Here is a 16,171-nt window from a genome sequence, read left to right as displayed (position 1 = left end):
CAGACTTGCAATGGGTATCAGAAGCAAGGGTGGGCTTGTGGGAATGGTCCCCTAAACTTGACCCTGCCTACTGCCCATCCCTCCTTCTAAGGCTCCCATCTGCAATGTGATCCTAGCCCACTCCTCATTCGATTCCTACTGTTTTATCCTCCACAGACATTTCCTCAACATATCTCTTTGTTTTTTTGCTTGTTTTGTTTTGGGGTTTTTGTTTTTGTTTGGGCATGGGGGCTTGTACTCAGGGAGCACTGAACTGTATCTTCAGCCCTTTTCATTTTGAAACAGGTTCTTACTAAGTTGCCCAGGCTGGAACTTACCATCCTCCTGCCTCAGCCTTCTGAATAGCTGGCATTACAGGTGTGCACCACCTGGCTTTAATAACATCTCTTTTATATCTAATCCCAACTTGGCAGGTGCTTCATGAGTCAGAGTGAATGTGGGTGATCTCTGATTCTCCAGCCCCGATGTGCAGAGTTCTGGGCTCCACCCATACCTGCTGAGCTTGCAAGAAGAAAAAAAGGGAAGGTCAGCACAACCTTTCTGTCCCTGCCATTTTGCAAGGTGCCTTTAGCTCAAAGTGGCAGATTTTGGCACATTTCAGGGTGTCGTATTCTGCCAACCTGCTGAGCACATTCTCCTCACAAACACTTTGTTTATAAACTTCTGCTACCAAGATCCTGGAATTAAATGTCAGCAGCAGCTGATTGGCCCAATAAAAATGAATTAAAATAGAGAAATACTCATACCTGTAACATATAATAACATAGTTTCGCCCACCTGCGAGTGCATGAGGATGCAGTGTGGCTAGGCCACACAAGAGAGAGAAGCCAGACAGAGACTTCTGGTCCCTGCTAACTTGGCAGCCAGCAGCATGACCGGCCGCCTGTCTCAAATTGGGGATGCCAGAAACTGACTGGAGCAAGAAGGCAAGTGAAAGCCTCAGGGTAACAAGATCACCCCAGTGATCTTGCCCAATCTCGCCCTGGGCACTCTCAGGAGTTTAAAACCAGAGGAGCAACCAGCACCTCAGGGATGGGGTCCTGAATGGGCACTGTGGCTTCCCAGAGGAAAAAAGCAAAACACGCAAGCCACACCTCTTTCCAAAGCAGAAGACTCGAACAGACAGGCCGAGAATGGAAAACAAGCCTCGTTAAGTATGATGAAGAAACTAAGGTAGAGTCAATAGGAAACAAGAAATTAGAACAAACAGAAATACTAGGCATAACCTGGAGAAAACACAGAAACAAAGGGGGCAAGAGGAAACTTTTGGAAATGATAGCTAAGCTCGTGACATTGATGGTGCTGAAGGTTTGGTGGTTTCACAGGTGAATGCTATTCTCCAAGTACATCAAGCTGTGTACATTAAATACAGCTTGTTGGGTGTATGTCACACCTCAATAAAGCAGTTAAAACAAAACAAAACAAAAGGATAGTGTTACTGAAAAACTGGGTCTTGATGGAGTAGGAAACCAGACCCTCACTCCCTTGGTCCTCAGTTCTTTGGGCCCTGATGAAAGAATCCGGTCAAGACATATAGGCTATGCAGAAGTATAGGTAGAATTTACCGTAAAATAGATGTAAAGTTACACCTCCAAGCAAGAAGGCGGGCAGTGTGCAAAGGCTATCTGTGCCGAGTGAGAGCTTAGGTACATTTTTATGCACCTAGGGGCTACTCTTCACATCGGGGGAAGGGGGTTAATTGTGATGCTTATGAACACTTTACTTAGCGGTTACTTAGGAACTGCAAAATGCCTTCTTGTCCTTTCTAGATAGTCAGTGTTGAGGGGGGAGCTTTAATCATGTAAGAAAATTATAAAAGGTACGTCCTTAATTTAATCCAGGTCCCAGTCCAAGACAGGAGGGTCTTTAAAGAACTTTCCTTTCCTGATATGTTTGGGCTATAGGCTCAGGGATGCCTCGTTCTGGAGTTAGACGGCCAGGTGGCTTGGTAATAGAAAGAATGCGCACAATGTGTGACCTTAAGATGCATGGTGCTCGTGGGATCGCTTTGGGTCAGAGACCTAACAAATGATTATAAATGTAACATATGCTAATGTCTTTGTTTCTTTACTCAACTGACAATGTATGCTATTTTGGACAACCTGTAAGGAAAAATGAAGCCTGAGATGGCCACATTTTGGTTCAGGGTGGCGGGGTGGTTTTTGGAGGACATTAAGTCCAACTTAGCAAGATGTCAGCACAGACACACCTCATCAGCTTCTGTATAAATAGCTGACATACCAGTCCTGGCACATGGCCACTACAGTATTGTGTATTTTGGTGTAAACGTAGACTGCCCTGAGGCCTGGCAGGAGACATGAGCGGCTGAGGACAGCTGTGAAAATGGTCAGGCTCAGGGGCCGAGACGCCACGTGAGTGAGCAGCTCAAGGGCTCCCGAGAATAAAGATGTCTAATCCAGTCCAGGGTTCTGCCATCTTCGTCGGGTTGCCTAATCTCAAGGGAACCTCCCCAGTCTGAACCGGTGACAACACATCCCTCCCTCTTTGGTCCCTCAGGCCAGCTAATGTCTAACTACCTGCCCACATGTGCCTCCAGTCCCGGCTACTTGGGAAGTTGAGGTGGGAGGGTCACTTGAGTCCCAGAGTTCAAGGCCAACCTGGACAACATAGCAAGACCCAGTGTCAAGATGAGAGGAGAGGGGAAGAACTAGGAGGGCACATGAAGGGCGGGGGAGAGGAGAGATTAATGCGCTCTACTTTAGGAGTGTGTGTGTGTGTGTGTGTGTGTGTGTGTGTGTTAGTGGAAACTGATCTCAAGGCCTTCGCACTGAGCTGCGTCCCCAGTCCATTTGTTGTTTGTTTATTTCCTTTGGAGACAGGGTCCTGCTAAATCACTAAGTGGCCCTAGCTGGGCCTGAACACGCAACCACCTGTTGCATGGCCTCAGCCTCCAAGAGTTCTAGGATTACACGTGTGTCAACACTCTGGGCTTAAATTGTTCTAATTTGCCTTTGTGCGCTTGGTTAGAAGCATTGGACTTTGAATACTTAGGTCCAAGAGTGCATTTGAAATATGCAGTGTCAAAAGATAAAACTAAAGCAAATTGAACTTCTTAACTAGATTTTCTTTGCAATTCTAACACCAGGCAATACCTCGTTCTTTAGAACAGAATGAGTATTCCCCCGGAGCTGAGCAGAGGAGGCTGGCTTTATGGGCAGAGAAAGGCTGAGAAGAGCAGCAACAGAAGAGGATCGGTTGTTTCAAAGTTTCTTTCCTTCTGGAGTTAAACCAGAAGGGCTCTCTTTATCATGCTGGCGCAGGTAAATTACCCCTTTAGGTTGCTGGCTGTGAATCTCTCTATTGTGGATTTTCGTTTTGTTGTTGGTTTTTTTCTTTGTTTTTCAAACCAGCCCTTTGCAAGTTCCATAGTTTGGTTCTAGGTACCTCACTTGAGCAACTCCATTCTGGTTTGGTCTCACCTGCTGGGGCCTAGTACAGGAGGCTGGTCCGGAAACAATGGTCTTCTGCACATTTAACAGTGGAGAGCCAGGGATTTAGCCCTTGGCACTGTGCCTATCTTGCAAGCGTAAGGTCTTGAGTTCGATCCCCGGTACCAAAAAAACAAACAAACAGTGGAATAAGTTCTTCTCTAACTTCCCTTCACCATGGACTAAATATCTTCAAGCATTAAGAAACAGTGTCCATTTCCATTCATTTTTATTCTGGCCTCCTACTTGATATACACAACCTGCCTGCCTCAACTACAGTGTTTGCTGTTGCAATGAAGCATATTTTGTCTTACCAAAAATGAATAAACCACCTTTATAAGTGAATAAAGGACACAAGTCCAGGCTGGGACTGAGACACCCACAAAGCAACGAGTGAAAGGGGGAAGAAAGCAAGCTGTACAGGCAGATCCGAAGGTCACCCTCACCACCTCTGCACCCTCCACCCAAACGTTTGGGATTTTGTCTCAAGAGCTCTGTCATAAAGGGGGCTAATGAAGAGGCTGGGGTTCCCTGTCCCTGAGCTTGCTGTCACTGGACCTGCAGCTGGCAGGACCCCTCCTTTCCTCCTCTTGGGGCTCAGAAAACAATACCTGGAAGTGTGGAGCTGGGACAGTTGAGCTGCAGAAACTTCCAGAACCACTTTCCTTTGTGTCAGCCCCAAGTACAAGGCTGGATGCTCTCTGAAATTCCCTCATCTGAGCAAACTTCCAAGTGAGCTGTATTGTCTTTATCCCCCCTCCCTCCAAGAATCTTGTCAAATAAGCAGAAAAGATTGGCCTCTGGGGAAGACAGAAGACCACACCCCAACTGGCTTCCCTGTTTTGACCTGGGAGGCTGCACCTACGGAATGAGACAGGCCTTATTCTCCCCCAGCTTCAGCCCTGGCCCCCAGCTCCCGCTGTCTATGACAAAGGGTATGTTTACATGTGAACTTCACCATGTTACTGGGTAATTACTCTCCTGTGATGCCCCACGCACATTAATAAACTGGTATGCTTTTTTCTTCTATTAACCGATTATCAGTTCTTTTTAGTGATCCTTTGGAGGAGGCAGGGGTAGCTTTCACTGCACCCCAATACTGCCTGGGTTTTTGGCCCAAAGACTTCAGAAGGAGTTTCGTCTTTCTCATGTGCTGCAGATGGGACAGGCTACACAATCTGCAGGTCCAAGTCAAAAAATGAAAACATGAAAAAATTTTTTTGAATTAAGAATTTCAAGATGGCAACTGCAGTGCATGAAACTGAGCACAAGTCCCCTTGGGATGGCTCAAGTATAAAACCCAAGACGCCTGCTCAGCTCACGAGGTCTGGGGACTTTCAGGGCAACATAGTGCCAAATAAGGAACCTGCCCCAGTCAGCCTGGGCTGCTATTACAAAATACCGTAGATCAAGTGCCTGATAAACAACAGAAAGCTATTTCTTACAGCTCTGGATGCTGGAAATCCAAGATCAACATGCCAGCAGATTCAGGGTCTGGGGAGGGCCTGCTTTGTGGTTCACAGATGCACGTTTTCCTCACACTATAGAAAAGGACAAGGAAGCTCGCTGGCTTTTCTGGCGCGCCTTGAACTCAAGCTTCCTGCCTCATCTTCCCAAATGCTGGGACTGCAGGCATGTGCTACCACACCTGGCCACCTGGCCTCATTTAAAAAGGGAAAAAGTCTTTTTCGTGGGTGTTCTGCCCTCCTGACCTCATCACCTCCTGAGAGCCCCACCTCTCAATATCACATGAATTCAACAAATAAATTTTGGAAGGACACAAACATTTAGACCATAACATTTGCTTAACTCAAGTAAAATCCCTAGCTCTTCAGAGTTGGAGGCTGAGAAAGATACTTGGCTAGGAATTTTCCCAGGGGTTGGACTTTGAAAGTTCCTGAAATCCTTCCAGATAGGTACTGGAGTGCTACAGGGCAACACAGGGTGGTGCCCCACTGAGAATATGACCCCTAGAGTCAGTCAGCTGGGGTTTAAAGGACAACACCCAAACTCAGGAGCTATGTGACTTAGGCAAAGAGCTCAACTTTTCTGATATTGAGTGTCCTCATCTATGAAATCAGAATATTCATGCCAACTTCATAGAATCAGGGTGGTGATTACATAAAACAATCCATGCAAAATGCTCAGTGCAGTGCGAGTAATGTATATGATTCATGTGTATGATTCAGTCAAAATTAACTATCATTTTATTTCTACTCCACCCTAGTATACGTCAGAGAATCCACAGAGGCATAATAGAGGCAGAATTGGCAGGCAGGTATGTTATCATATTCTTTTAAAAATAAGCTTCTTTGGGGCTAGGGATATAGCTCAGTGATAGAATGCTTGTTTAGCATGTAAGAAACTCAGGTTAGATACTCAGAATCACAGGAAAATAATTAAGGTTCTTTTTGTTAGCAGAGTAATGACTATTTGTTATGTAAGGTTTAGAAATTATAGAAATGTATAAAGAAGAAAATAAATGTTACCTGTAACCTTATATCTGAATATAACCACTCTGTTTTGGGGGACTTTCCTTTCAGATCAATATACACTTATTTTCTTTTATATGCATTTGTATTTACAGTTGAATAATATTTATATATCAGGATTTTTAAAATACTGATTTATCACTGCCATGACCTTTTCCCTGTCATTGGTCTTCTAAAACATGACTTTTGGGCTGGGGATTTAGCTCAATGGTTCCCCTGCCTGCCTCGCAAGTGCAAGGTCCCAAGTTCGATCCCCGGTACCAAAAAAATAAATAAATGACTTTTAACAAAAACTGTACATTATTTTAGTAGCACATACATCTTAAAATCAGGTACTTTATAAAGTAACAAAGGTAAAAATAACACCTTTTTTCCACTTCCATATTTCAAGAGATAATTTATTCAAACTCTTCCTGTGTCACTTTCATGTATCTTTGTCTTCCTCAGATCCACTCTTTGGGCCACCTCACACAGTTTTCTATAGTATATTATTTTCCCTGCTGTCTAAATTATTTCAGTTACAGCACTTTTACAAAATCTATTTGCTGTTACTGGAAATTTTATCCTAAACCACAAATAGAATAGTTCTACATAAAACAATTCAGTTCTTATTTTATTTTTATTTATTTATTTATTTTTTTTGAGACAAGGTCTGGCTATGTAGTTCAGGCTGGCCTTGAACTCATGATGGTGCCCAGGCTGGCCTCAAACTTGAAGTGATCCTCCTGCCTCAGCCTCCAGAGTGCTGAGATTACAGGCATGTGCCACCACACCCAGCTCTCAGTTATTCTTTTAAATACAGTGGTAAATTATAGAAGGTAGATGTTCCGTGAATCATGTGATATCCTTGTGAAAGTGTGTGTGTGTGTGTGTGTGTGTGTGTGTGTGTAGTGCTGTGGATCAAAGCCAGGACTTTGCTCATGCCAGGCAAGTGCTCTACCACTGAGCCACATCCCCAGCCTTGTTTTTGTTTTTGAGGTAGAAGCTTGCTATATACTAGCCCAGGCTGGGCTCAGATTTGTAATCCTCCTGCCTCAGCCTCTTGAGTACCTGGGATTACAGGGGTGTGCCACAACATCTGGCTGTACCATGTGTTCTCTACAACATAACCATTTATGATTTTGTTTCTTTAAAATATTATATTTCAAATAAGCATTACATGGTTACAGTACAAGATTCAAAAAGAAAGATGATTTTTCACTGATAATATAATTTTCCTTTTCAGGCTATACTTAATCCATTCCCTGATAATGAATATTTAGGTTGTTTTCAATTTTTTCATGGGTTTGTTTTTTAAATGGCTGACAGAGAAACAGAGAGAGAGAGAGAGAGAGAGAGAGAGAGAGAGCATTTCAAGACATAGTGCTATTTTCCATTGTTCTTACCAGTATCTCTCCAATCTCCCAGAATGGTCACCAAGTCCTCTGTGTTTAAGAATAGCCTGGCCTAAACCACTGTGGAAATCAATGTGGAGATATCTCAAAAAACTAGGATTAGAGGTCCCATTTGACCCAACTATTCCCCTGCTGGGTATCTTCCCAAAAGAATTAAAAGAATCATACCACAGCGATATATGTGCACCCATGTCTATAGTGGCACAGTTTGTAATAGCTAAAACTTGGAAATAGCCCAATTGCCCATCGACTGGAGCCTGGATAAAGAAGATGTGGTTTATTAATAAAATGGAGTACTATGCAGTCATAAAGAATGAGAAACTAGAGACACTTATAGCTAAGTGGATGCACATTGAGGCCATACTCTTAAGTGAAATAAATAGGACACACATGTGTAAATACCAAATAGTTTCACTGGTGTGAAAACCTAAAAGTGTAAATAAGAATTGAAATGTATAATTGATATTGTGTAATAGGAAGAAAAGGTCTAAAGGAGTAGGGGAAGTGGGAGGGGTAGGGCAAAGGAAAGAAGGGAAAAGAAAAAATATGAGAAAAGGGAAAAAATGAAAACAAAGTCTTTATAAATAGGGAGGGATGGAGGGATTGAAGGGAGGGCAGGGGAATGGGGAAAAAATAAGAACCAAGATACTCATGTAAAGGTACAAGATCCCAATGATGAATGTAACTGTATTGTATACCTAAAATGTACCAATAAACTTAATGGAAGAAAAAAAAGAAAGAATAGCCTGGCCTAGCACCCCAGGGTAGATGGAGAGCACATAATCCCCAGTAAGTAAGGTCTACAGGCCCTTCCAGCTTGAAGAAGCCATAGAAGACTGAGACCTCCACTCCCTCAGCACCCCATAAAGAATTATGGGGATTTGCATCTCTCAGGAGGAAATGAGAAAGGAGATTAGGGTATGGCAGAGCCGTCTGGGGAAGCAGCCATGACCTGTTAATCACAAGATCTCAGAACACTTGGACAGAACAGTTCCCAAAGCCCTGAATGTGGACTTCTCTCAAGAACTCAAGCAGGCACTCAGTAGGATGGCCTAGACCTGACCTCAGCCTGAGGCGTGAGATCCCAGCACTGCCTCTCAGGATCCAGATGTAGAAGTTATCACAAGTTTCCTCAAGGTTTAGACAGCAGAAAAGGACACAGAGGCCACAAACAGCTCACTATTGAGGCTTTCCTCATGATAATCTTCCCTGTGTCCTCCAAGGTGTACTTTTATCTTGCTTTTTTCCTCTTTTACTCAACTCAAGCTCACTCTGAAAATCCAGTTTCTCCCTTACTCTTCACTTTTACTCTTTCAAGTAAACTTTGTCACTGTAAAAAAACAAAAACAAAACACAAGAATAGACTCTTTAGAAACGATGCTATTCTTTGACTGGCAGAAGCCCTTGTCCTCAGGAATTGCTGGGAGTGGGGCAGAGAGCCCATCTTAAATTGGTCACCTCCCGGCTGAGGTCTAGATGTGCAGCTGCTGGTAGCAGGAACACAGCCAATGGGCACACTTTCAAATAGGACAAGAGCATGGCCCTCGGGCATATCCACAGCGATCCCTCCCAGGAGTCTGCAGGCCAGCATCCTCTCCTTTCCAGCTCCTCTTGGAAGTCAAGGTCAAAGGGAGTCAGCAGCTGGAGATAAGTCAGGACTGGAAAAGGGAAAGGAATTAGAGCCAGGATAGTCAAGGATAGCACTGTGACATCCAGGATAAGAATAGTCCAACAGACAGATGCACCCCTGCCCTGGACACCAAGGAACATTGCAGCCTGAGCGGTTGCGAAAGGAATAAAATACTTCTCTCCTGAAAATTGCCCAACTGCCTAATATTCAAGTACCTACCCAGTTGGTTTTTCAGTCAAATGAACCTAGTAGAAGGGTGAGCTTTGCTTGATGCCTGATATTCAGAAAGTTGAGAATGAAATGTGAGCAAGGAAGCTGTTGAAGAAGTTGGTTTCTGCTCAGTGGTGTGCTGGTAATGTTTAGCAACAGGCTCTTGGGTATATGTGGGGGCAGATCAGCATCACTTGTCAATGTCCATGGTTAAATATCCCCACTGTGTCTGGTTTCAGGCTACCAACATGGTGTCACTACACGCAGAGCTGCACAGCTGTGTGCAGCAGCAGGCAGTTCCATGATATCTCCACCATGCAGGGACCATGCCTATGAAAAACTGCAAGGTAGAAAAACTGCTCATAGAAAAATGTGATGTGAGTTTTAAGTACTCATTACCTTTGTAGTAATATAATTTATTTAATTATAAGTGTATACGCTTTAATTTTTAATAACAGGTGTTTAACTGCTGGTTTACAAAACTCCTGAAACTTTAACAATCAGCTTCCATGAAAAGGCATAGGCCAGCACGGCACTCTGCTTATCACCCTCCCTCGCACTGGCATGTCTTGGTCTGTACTTCACTGTACGGCCAGCAGAACAATCTGGAGGAGAGTCAAAAGAATCATGTGAAGGCAGGCATGCTGGTACCTGCCTGTACTCCCAGCACTCTGGGAGGCTAGGGCAGGAGGATTGCAAGTTCAAGCCCACCATGGGCAATTTAGTAAGATCCTGACTCACTGCTGGGGGTTTAGCTCAGTGGTTCCACTGCCTGCCTCGCAAGTCCAAGGACCCGAGTTTGAGCCCTGGTACCAAAAATAAAAACTTGAAAAAAAGCCAAGTCTGTAGCTCAGTGCAAAGACCCTGGGTTCAATCCTCTGTGCTGACAATTTTTTTTATATAAAAAAGTGGATTTTAATGACATGTGAACCATTCCTTCCTTTCCCCAGTTATCTGAGACCCTGCCTTAAAATTTAACTATGAAATATGGCAGATGCACAAATAAAAACAGGTTTAGATAATGATACAACATAGAATGAGAATTTTAGAACAGCCCAGCTTGACAAGATAAAACCAAACATTTACTTGAAGCTTTCTGGGTCTCCTACTCACATCCCATTCCTCCTCCTCAAAGGTGACTCCTGCCCTGAATCTGAGGCTTACCATTCTCACACTATTTTAGTATATAATACATATATTCTACAGCACATATCTACATGTGTGTGGGCTATATGGATACAGTCACTCCTCTGTATCCATGGGTTTCGTGTCCATGGATTCAATTGCATATTGAAAATATTTTTCAAACTACATCTGTACTGAACTTGTATGGAGTTTTTCTCTTGTCATTCTCTAAACAATCTGGTAAACAACTATCGATACAACTTTTATATTGTGTCAAGCATCATAAGTAATCCATTGGTGATTTAAAGTATACAGGAGGGCAGGGGATTTAGCTCAGTGGTGCTGCCGCCTGCCTTAAAAGTGCAAGGTCCTGAGTTTGATCCCCAGTACCAAAATAAAATAAAAATAAAGTATACAGGAGGATGTGTGCAGGTTATACCTAACTCCTATGACATTTTATATAAAGGAGCTGAGCATCCTTCGATTTGGAGATTTTAGGATCCTCAAGTGATTCTGAAATCAGTCCCCTGTGAATCGCAAGCAATGACACCCCCCCCCACACACACACACACACTCACACACACCGTTTGATCTCTTTTACCAAGTAGGAAAACAGGGCTGGGGATTTACCTCAGTGGTTCTGCAGCCTGCCTCGCATGTGCAAGGTCCAGAGTTCGATCCCCGGTACCAACAAAAAAAAAAAGATTCTGATTCTGAAGAAAAGCACTCCTACAAAACAAGCTTGGGGGAAAAATCAACCCCTTTATTTCTAGCCCAAGGATAGTATAGAGAGGGTGAGAGCCTGATTATCTGCTTCAGGTCTGAAATAAATGCCAATGAGCAAGAAAGAGTCTTTTTTGAAGACTTCCAGATGATGCCAGGTCTTTCGTCTCCCTGTGAATACCATCACTAGCAGACCATGGATGTCACGGAAGATTCCATCTTCTGGCTTTTCACGATCATTCTTTATAAATGTCACTGTGAAGACATCTTTTTCATCAAATTCTTTACTAACAATAACTTTGGTCCAAGAGATAAGAGTTTACATAGTATTTCTATTTTATCCCTTTTTAAAAATGACAAATATTGACAAACTTCAAGGATGGAAGATGTTATTTATGAAGGTTGTTGTAAGGTAAAAAATCACAAGATGGAGATTCGTGATTCTTTATTGAACTTGATTATAAAAGTTTTTATCGAGCACTGTCAAACTCATGAGCTGGGGAGAGACTTCAGATTTATAACTTAGTCCTAAATGGGCAACAGCAGATATAAAATCTTGGAATTTAATATCAGCTTTGAAAATGTTAAATTGAGAGTTCGAGCAGTTTTTGCTTTATGAACAGGCACATCATCGAGTGAAAGGGCTGTATTGATTTCTGACACAAGAGGCTGAGCCTTTTCATATCCCATTTCATTCTAAGGCCCATTTTAGGCGAGGTCCTCTTCATTTCCATTTAGTGCTTCTGACTTAATTGGAAGAGAAAGCAAACAGCTTTACAGAGAAGGACCGGGTCACTGCAGGGGTGCAGAGCAGAACTAAAGAAATCTGCTAAATGACAAAAGGTTCCTGTGGGGAGAATTTTCCCCTGAAGTGTTCCAGTTCAAAGCAGATTCAAAGTCCTTTCTTTGGGCTGTTTTTGCAGTGAAATGCAGCAGGAAGGGTGGCCTTCCGTGCACTGTTAATTTTTTCACCAACTGTCCCCAACTGGAGAGGCCTCCTCACCACTTGCCTTCCTGGGAACACACAGCTCTCAATTCAGAGGTCTTGGGGGTGAGCAGAGAAGGATCCAGTCTGGGAATATACATAGCCATCCAGAAAACCCCTTGGCAGTCTTTCTGCAGGTCACGGTATTATAGGCAGCTAAGTTAGGTGGAAACTAATAGAGAGTCAGACATAGCTAGGCCCTCGAGGGCATCAGTGCAAAAGATGAGAACTTATCCCAGCTGTAGCTGGAGTTGCATCCATTGAAGGCCTGGCCTCAATAAAGATGTAATGACCAGGCCTACCTGCCTGCCTGAGGGATATATGATAACATGAGATTGGACTGTGATTGGTATCCCCTGGTCCAGTAAAGATCAGACAGACATCAGTCACCCAGGTAGGTGACCAGAGCATCTGGACCCATTCCTTCCCAAAGGGACTTTGTTCTTTCCATGAACCCTTGCTACATGACTTGCTTCCCTATTGGATCAATATTAGCTAAGCGGCTATACTTGTAATCCTATAGGTTGATTGTAGCTTGACCCACATTGTACCCACATTGTGACTTTGCTGTATAAATTATCCCTGACAAAGGGCTTCAGTGGCAGCCTACTCTTGAGACTCCTCCTGTCTCTCAGAAGCTATCTCTAAATAAGTCTTTCCTACTCATAGCCTTCATTGTTTCTTGGAATTTATTCTTCGATTTTGGGGGACAGGAACTCGGCGTACCTGACATCTACCAGGTTGGAAGTTATATTTCTCCTAAATCAATGGGGCAGATGGCCAGGAGAGCTCCTGTTCTCACTTTCTAGTCCTTTGGTGTCTGTGCAGACTCCAAATTGGTTACTGAAAAAGTAACCCTCACAAGGTCTTCATGTAGCCACTGTCTTCTATGATCAAAGGAGCCACTACCCCCAAAGTATCTTTCCTGTTATTTCCTAGGATTATTATTATACATTGTCACAAATTTAGTGGCTGAAAACAACACAAATTTACTCAAGAGATCAGAGATTCACAGTGGGGTCTTACAGGGATAAAATCCAAGCTACATCCCTGTTGAAGCCTCCAGGGCAGAATCATTTCCTTGGCTTTTCTAACTCCTGAAAGCCTCTGGTATTTCTTCGTTCTTGGCTCTTTGGGCTCTGTCTTCAAGTACATCGACCCAGTACTGGCCTCTGTCACCTCCTCTCTCTCTCCTGACCCTCCTGCCTTGCTCTAGTAAGGACTTTGGCCCTAACCAGACAATTCAGGAAAAACCTCTACATCTCAAGATCCTTACTAATTGCATCTGCAAACTCCCTTTTCCCATATAAGGCAAGAGAGTCACAGGTTCTGGGGATCGGGATTATAATATATTTGGAGGGGGACCATTATTTAATCCCCTATACCTCCAAGCTATTAAACTGAAATCTTACCATTTGAGAGACATCCCTTTGGGTCTCACATTTCCCATGTTTATAAGTGCTTTTTTAAATGCAAGGGGCTGGGGTATATAGCTCAGTAGCAGAGCACTTGCCTATCATGTGCAAAATCTTGGATTTGATCCCCAGCACACACACACACACACACACACACACACAAAATCACTCCTGATAAAGCTGATGCCAAAAGAGTCTTTAAGAAGCCCTGGTCTGCTCATGAGTTTCCCTCAGCCCTTGACTCTTCTATTCAGTAAGGCTGAATTAGGTTGGTTCATGGAGCCTCTATGTGATGCCCCTCCCAGCCCTATAATCCATGAGAAAGTGAAGAAAATACAGAGATGGAATTACATTAATAACTTCATTACTTAACTAGTAGAACAGGGATATCTGGAATCATCCTAAAGAGAGAGAATGGCTCAGGCTAGGAGGACCCCTGAGGCCCTGGGTTGAAGGAATCATTCTGGAATCAAGCAGAAGCAGGGTGGTCCAGAGAGGAAGCCTAGGAAAAAGGGGTAAAATCTGGAAGTCCTGTGTGCCAGAGTTCTCTGCCCCTCTGTTATCAATTGGCTAAGGGTTATTTTGCTCAACTTGGATTGAAATCACGAATAGGCAAAGTGCAGCTCCCTTAGTGTTGTTAGCGCGCTGAGCTTTGAACGCCAGCAGCTCTTGAGCTCAGTGTAGTGACCCTTCCTGCAGCTTCGCAGGAGGCCAGAGCTAGCAGCTACCGACAGCTCTCGGGAACTCTCAAGCAACCAGAGCTAGCAGATCTGGTGGCTCTCTCTTTCTCTCCACCCTTCTGGCTCCTAGCTGCCCTCACCGTTACCAGATCCAGGTACTGGCCATTTCATACTAGCAGGCTTGATGGTTACTAGCTCTTAATATAACCAGCTCAGCCTGCTCTATTAGAGATAGGAATCATGAATAGGTAAAACAAAACCATCTGAAAGAGGCTTTCTTAGGTCTTACGTTGCAGTATAAGAAACAGTACTTGCACTGTGCTGATAAGAGCAAGGGAAGGCTGGGCCGGGGATTTAGCTCAGTGGTTTCGCCGCCTGCCTTGCAAGCACAAGGGCCCGAGTTCGGTCCCCGGTACCAAAAAAAAGAGTGAGGGAAGGCTGCTCATATAGGCAAAAAAGGGGGAGCAGGCTCATGTGTGTGTACAGTATCCTGCCTGCTGACTGCAGACTTTCTTTTTTTTGTTTGTTTGTTTTGGTACCGGACATCAAACTCGGATCCTTGCGCTTGCGCAGCAGGCAGCGAAACTGCTGAGCTAAATCCCCGGCCCTGACTGCAGACTTTCTGCTTTGTCACAGGGACAGGTGTCTTCTCATGGACTTGGACAGGGATCTATAAAGCAGCTGTGGAGGGGCGGGGTCATCTCAGAAAGCTGTGGGGTGGTCTTCTGGGATAGACCCTGACCAGAGCTTGCAGCAACCAAAGCAAAAGTCTCCAAGTGGCCTTGAGGCATTTGGGGCAGGCACAGCTGTCAAAGACAGAAGAAAACAGTATCTCTTCATCAGGCCGCACCCTTCTGCCCCACCCCCACCTGTGCTCTCTACCTCCTGCACCCTGTCTGTGGTCTGAGAGCCTGGCCTCTGCTGCCTGTACCAAGTGGTCCTCTGGCTTGCAGCTATGTCTAGCCAGTGGACGGCACAAGCAGGACCAGAGGACAGTAACAGAGAATCCAGAGCATTTCTTCCCTGGGTTCCCTCCCTGCCAGACTGTTTGGCAGTGACAGTATCCCTCAAGCCTATGGAAATGCCCTTCCTTCCAGCATGGCTATAGCTGTCTGCAAGTTCTGGTAACTGTTTCCTTCTTGCCCTTGAGAGTTGCTAGATTAGGGATGCTTTAGCATTCTTCATTACTTTTGAAATACATTTGAAAAGAATCCCTTCCTTTAAAAATGTCTGCAATTACTCTTCCCTTCTGAGTGCGCCATTTCTCTCCTGGTTTGAGACCCCTCATGTCCCAGCTTGACCCAGAAGAGAGACTGCCCAGTTCAGTGAAAGCACAAGTCTACTCGGCGTGTCAAGTAGTCGCCCAGAGCCAGACCTTAGAGCTCAATGCCGTTAAGCCCTGGTCTTTGCTACCTAACTCCTCCGGCACTGATTTCAGGAGCCCTGACAACTCATCAATACCTGGACTCCCCACACGCCTTCTTGTCCCGCAAGAGGAAGGCTCTGGTCAGGCCAAAGTCAGTTTAGCTGGTTTATGTCTTACCCAGCAATACACTGGCCTTTTTGTCCCCATATCTCTCTTTAAGCTTTGTCACTATGCGTTATCGTTCCTGGATTCAGTCAAACCTGGCGTGTGAGGAAACTGGGTATCTGGACCAGTGAGGCTGGAGATGGACCTGGACCAGACACTGGATCGTAGTGAACGCTCCTGGGTAAATTCCGTCACGCACAACTGCCTGTGTCTCTGTCTCAGCGCTCACTTGTTCTCAGACTCCTGTGGCCTTTAATAGCCTCTACTGGGCAAACGCTGCAGGATCCTCCCACAGGCCATCATCACGGTGCTAACACCTTGCAGAGATTATGGCAGCTGGCTCAGAGCAGGAACACACAGAAATGCAGAGGGAGAGGAGGAGGAGAGATGGACGCATTCGAGGAAGGAGGCGGCAGACCAGAATGGCACTGCCCAGTTTTACAGTGCACCCCTAGAGCCTTCATTCCTAATGCTCCCCCAATGGGTCTGGGTGCTAGTCTTGGCTCTGCCCCTACTTACCTACCTGTATGAGCACTG

At 44.6% G+C, this 16,171-nt stretch overlaps 1 long non-coding RNA gene and 1 pseudogene across 3 annotated transcripts in view; both read right to left on the bottom strand.

The window, feature by feature from the left end:
• Positions 1 to 16,171, bottom strand: part of LOC110346476 (uncharacterized) — a 137,751-nt gene that overhangs the window by 91,291 nt on the left and 30,289 nt on the right. The gene's annotated exons all lie outside the window — the stretch shown is intronic.
• The window catches only part of LOC101700334 (ubiquitin-conjugating enzyme E2 variant 1 pseudogene), a 39,769-nt pseudogene that overhangs the window by 2,806 nt on the left and 20,792 nt on the right, over positions 1 to 16,171 (bottom strand).

The sequence above is a fragment of the Heterocephalus glaber genome, unplaced genomic scaffold (assembly GCF_053883595.1).
Source record: "Heterocephalus glaber isolate CG9 unplaced genomic scaffold, H.glaber_assembly_v1.0 deba00001608, whole genome shotgun sequence".
NCBI lineage: Eukaryota > Metazoa > Chordata > Mammalia > Rodentia > Bathyergidae > Heterocephalus > Heterocephalus glaber.
This window is presented reverse-complemented; position numbering and strand designations above follow the sequence as displayed.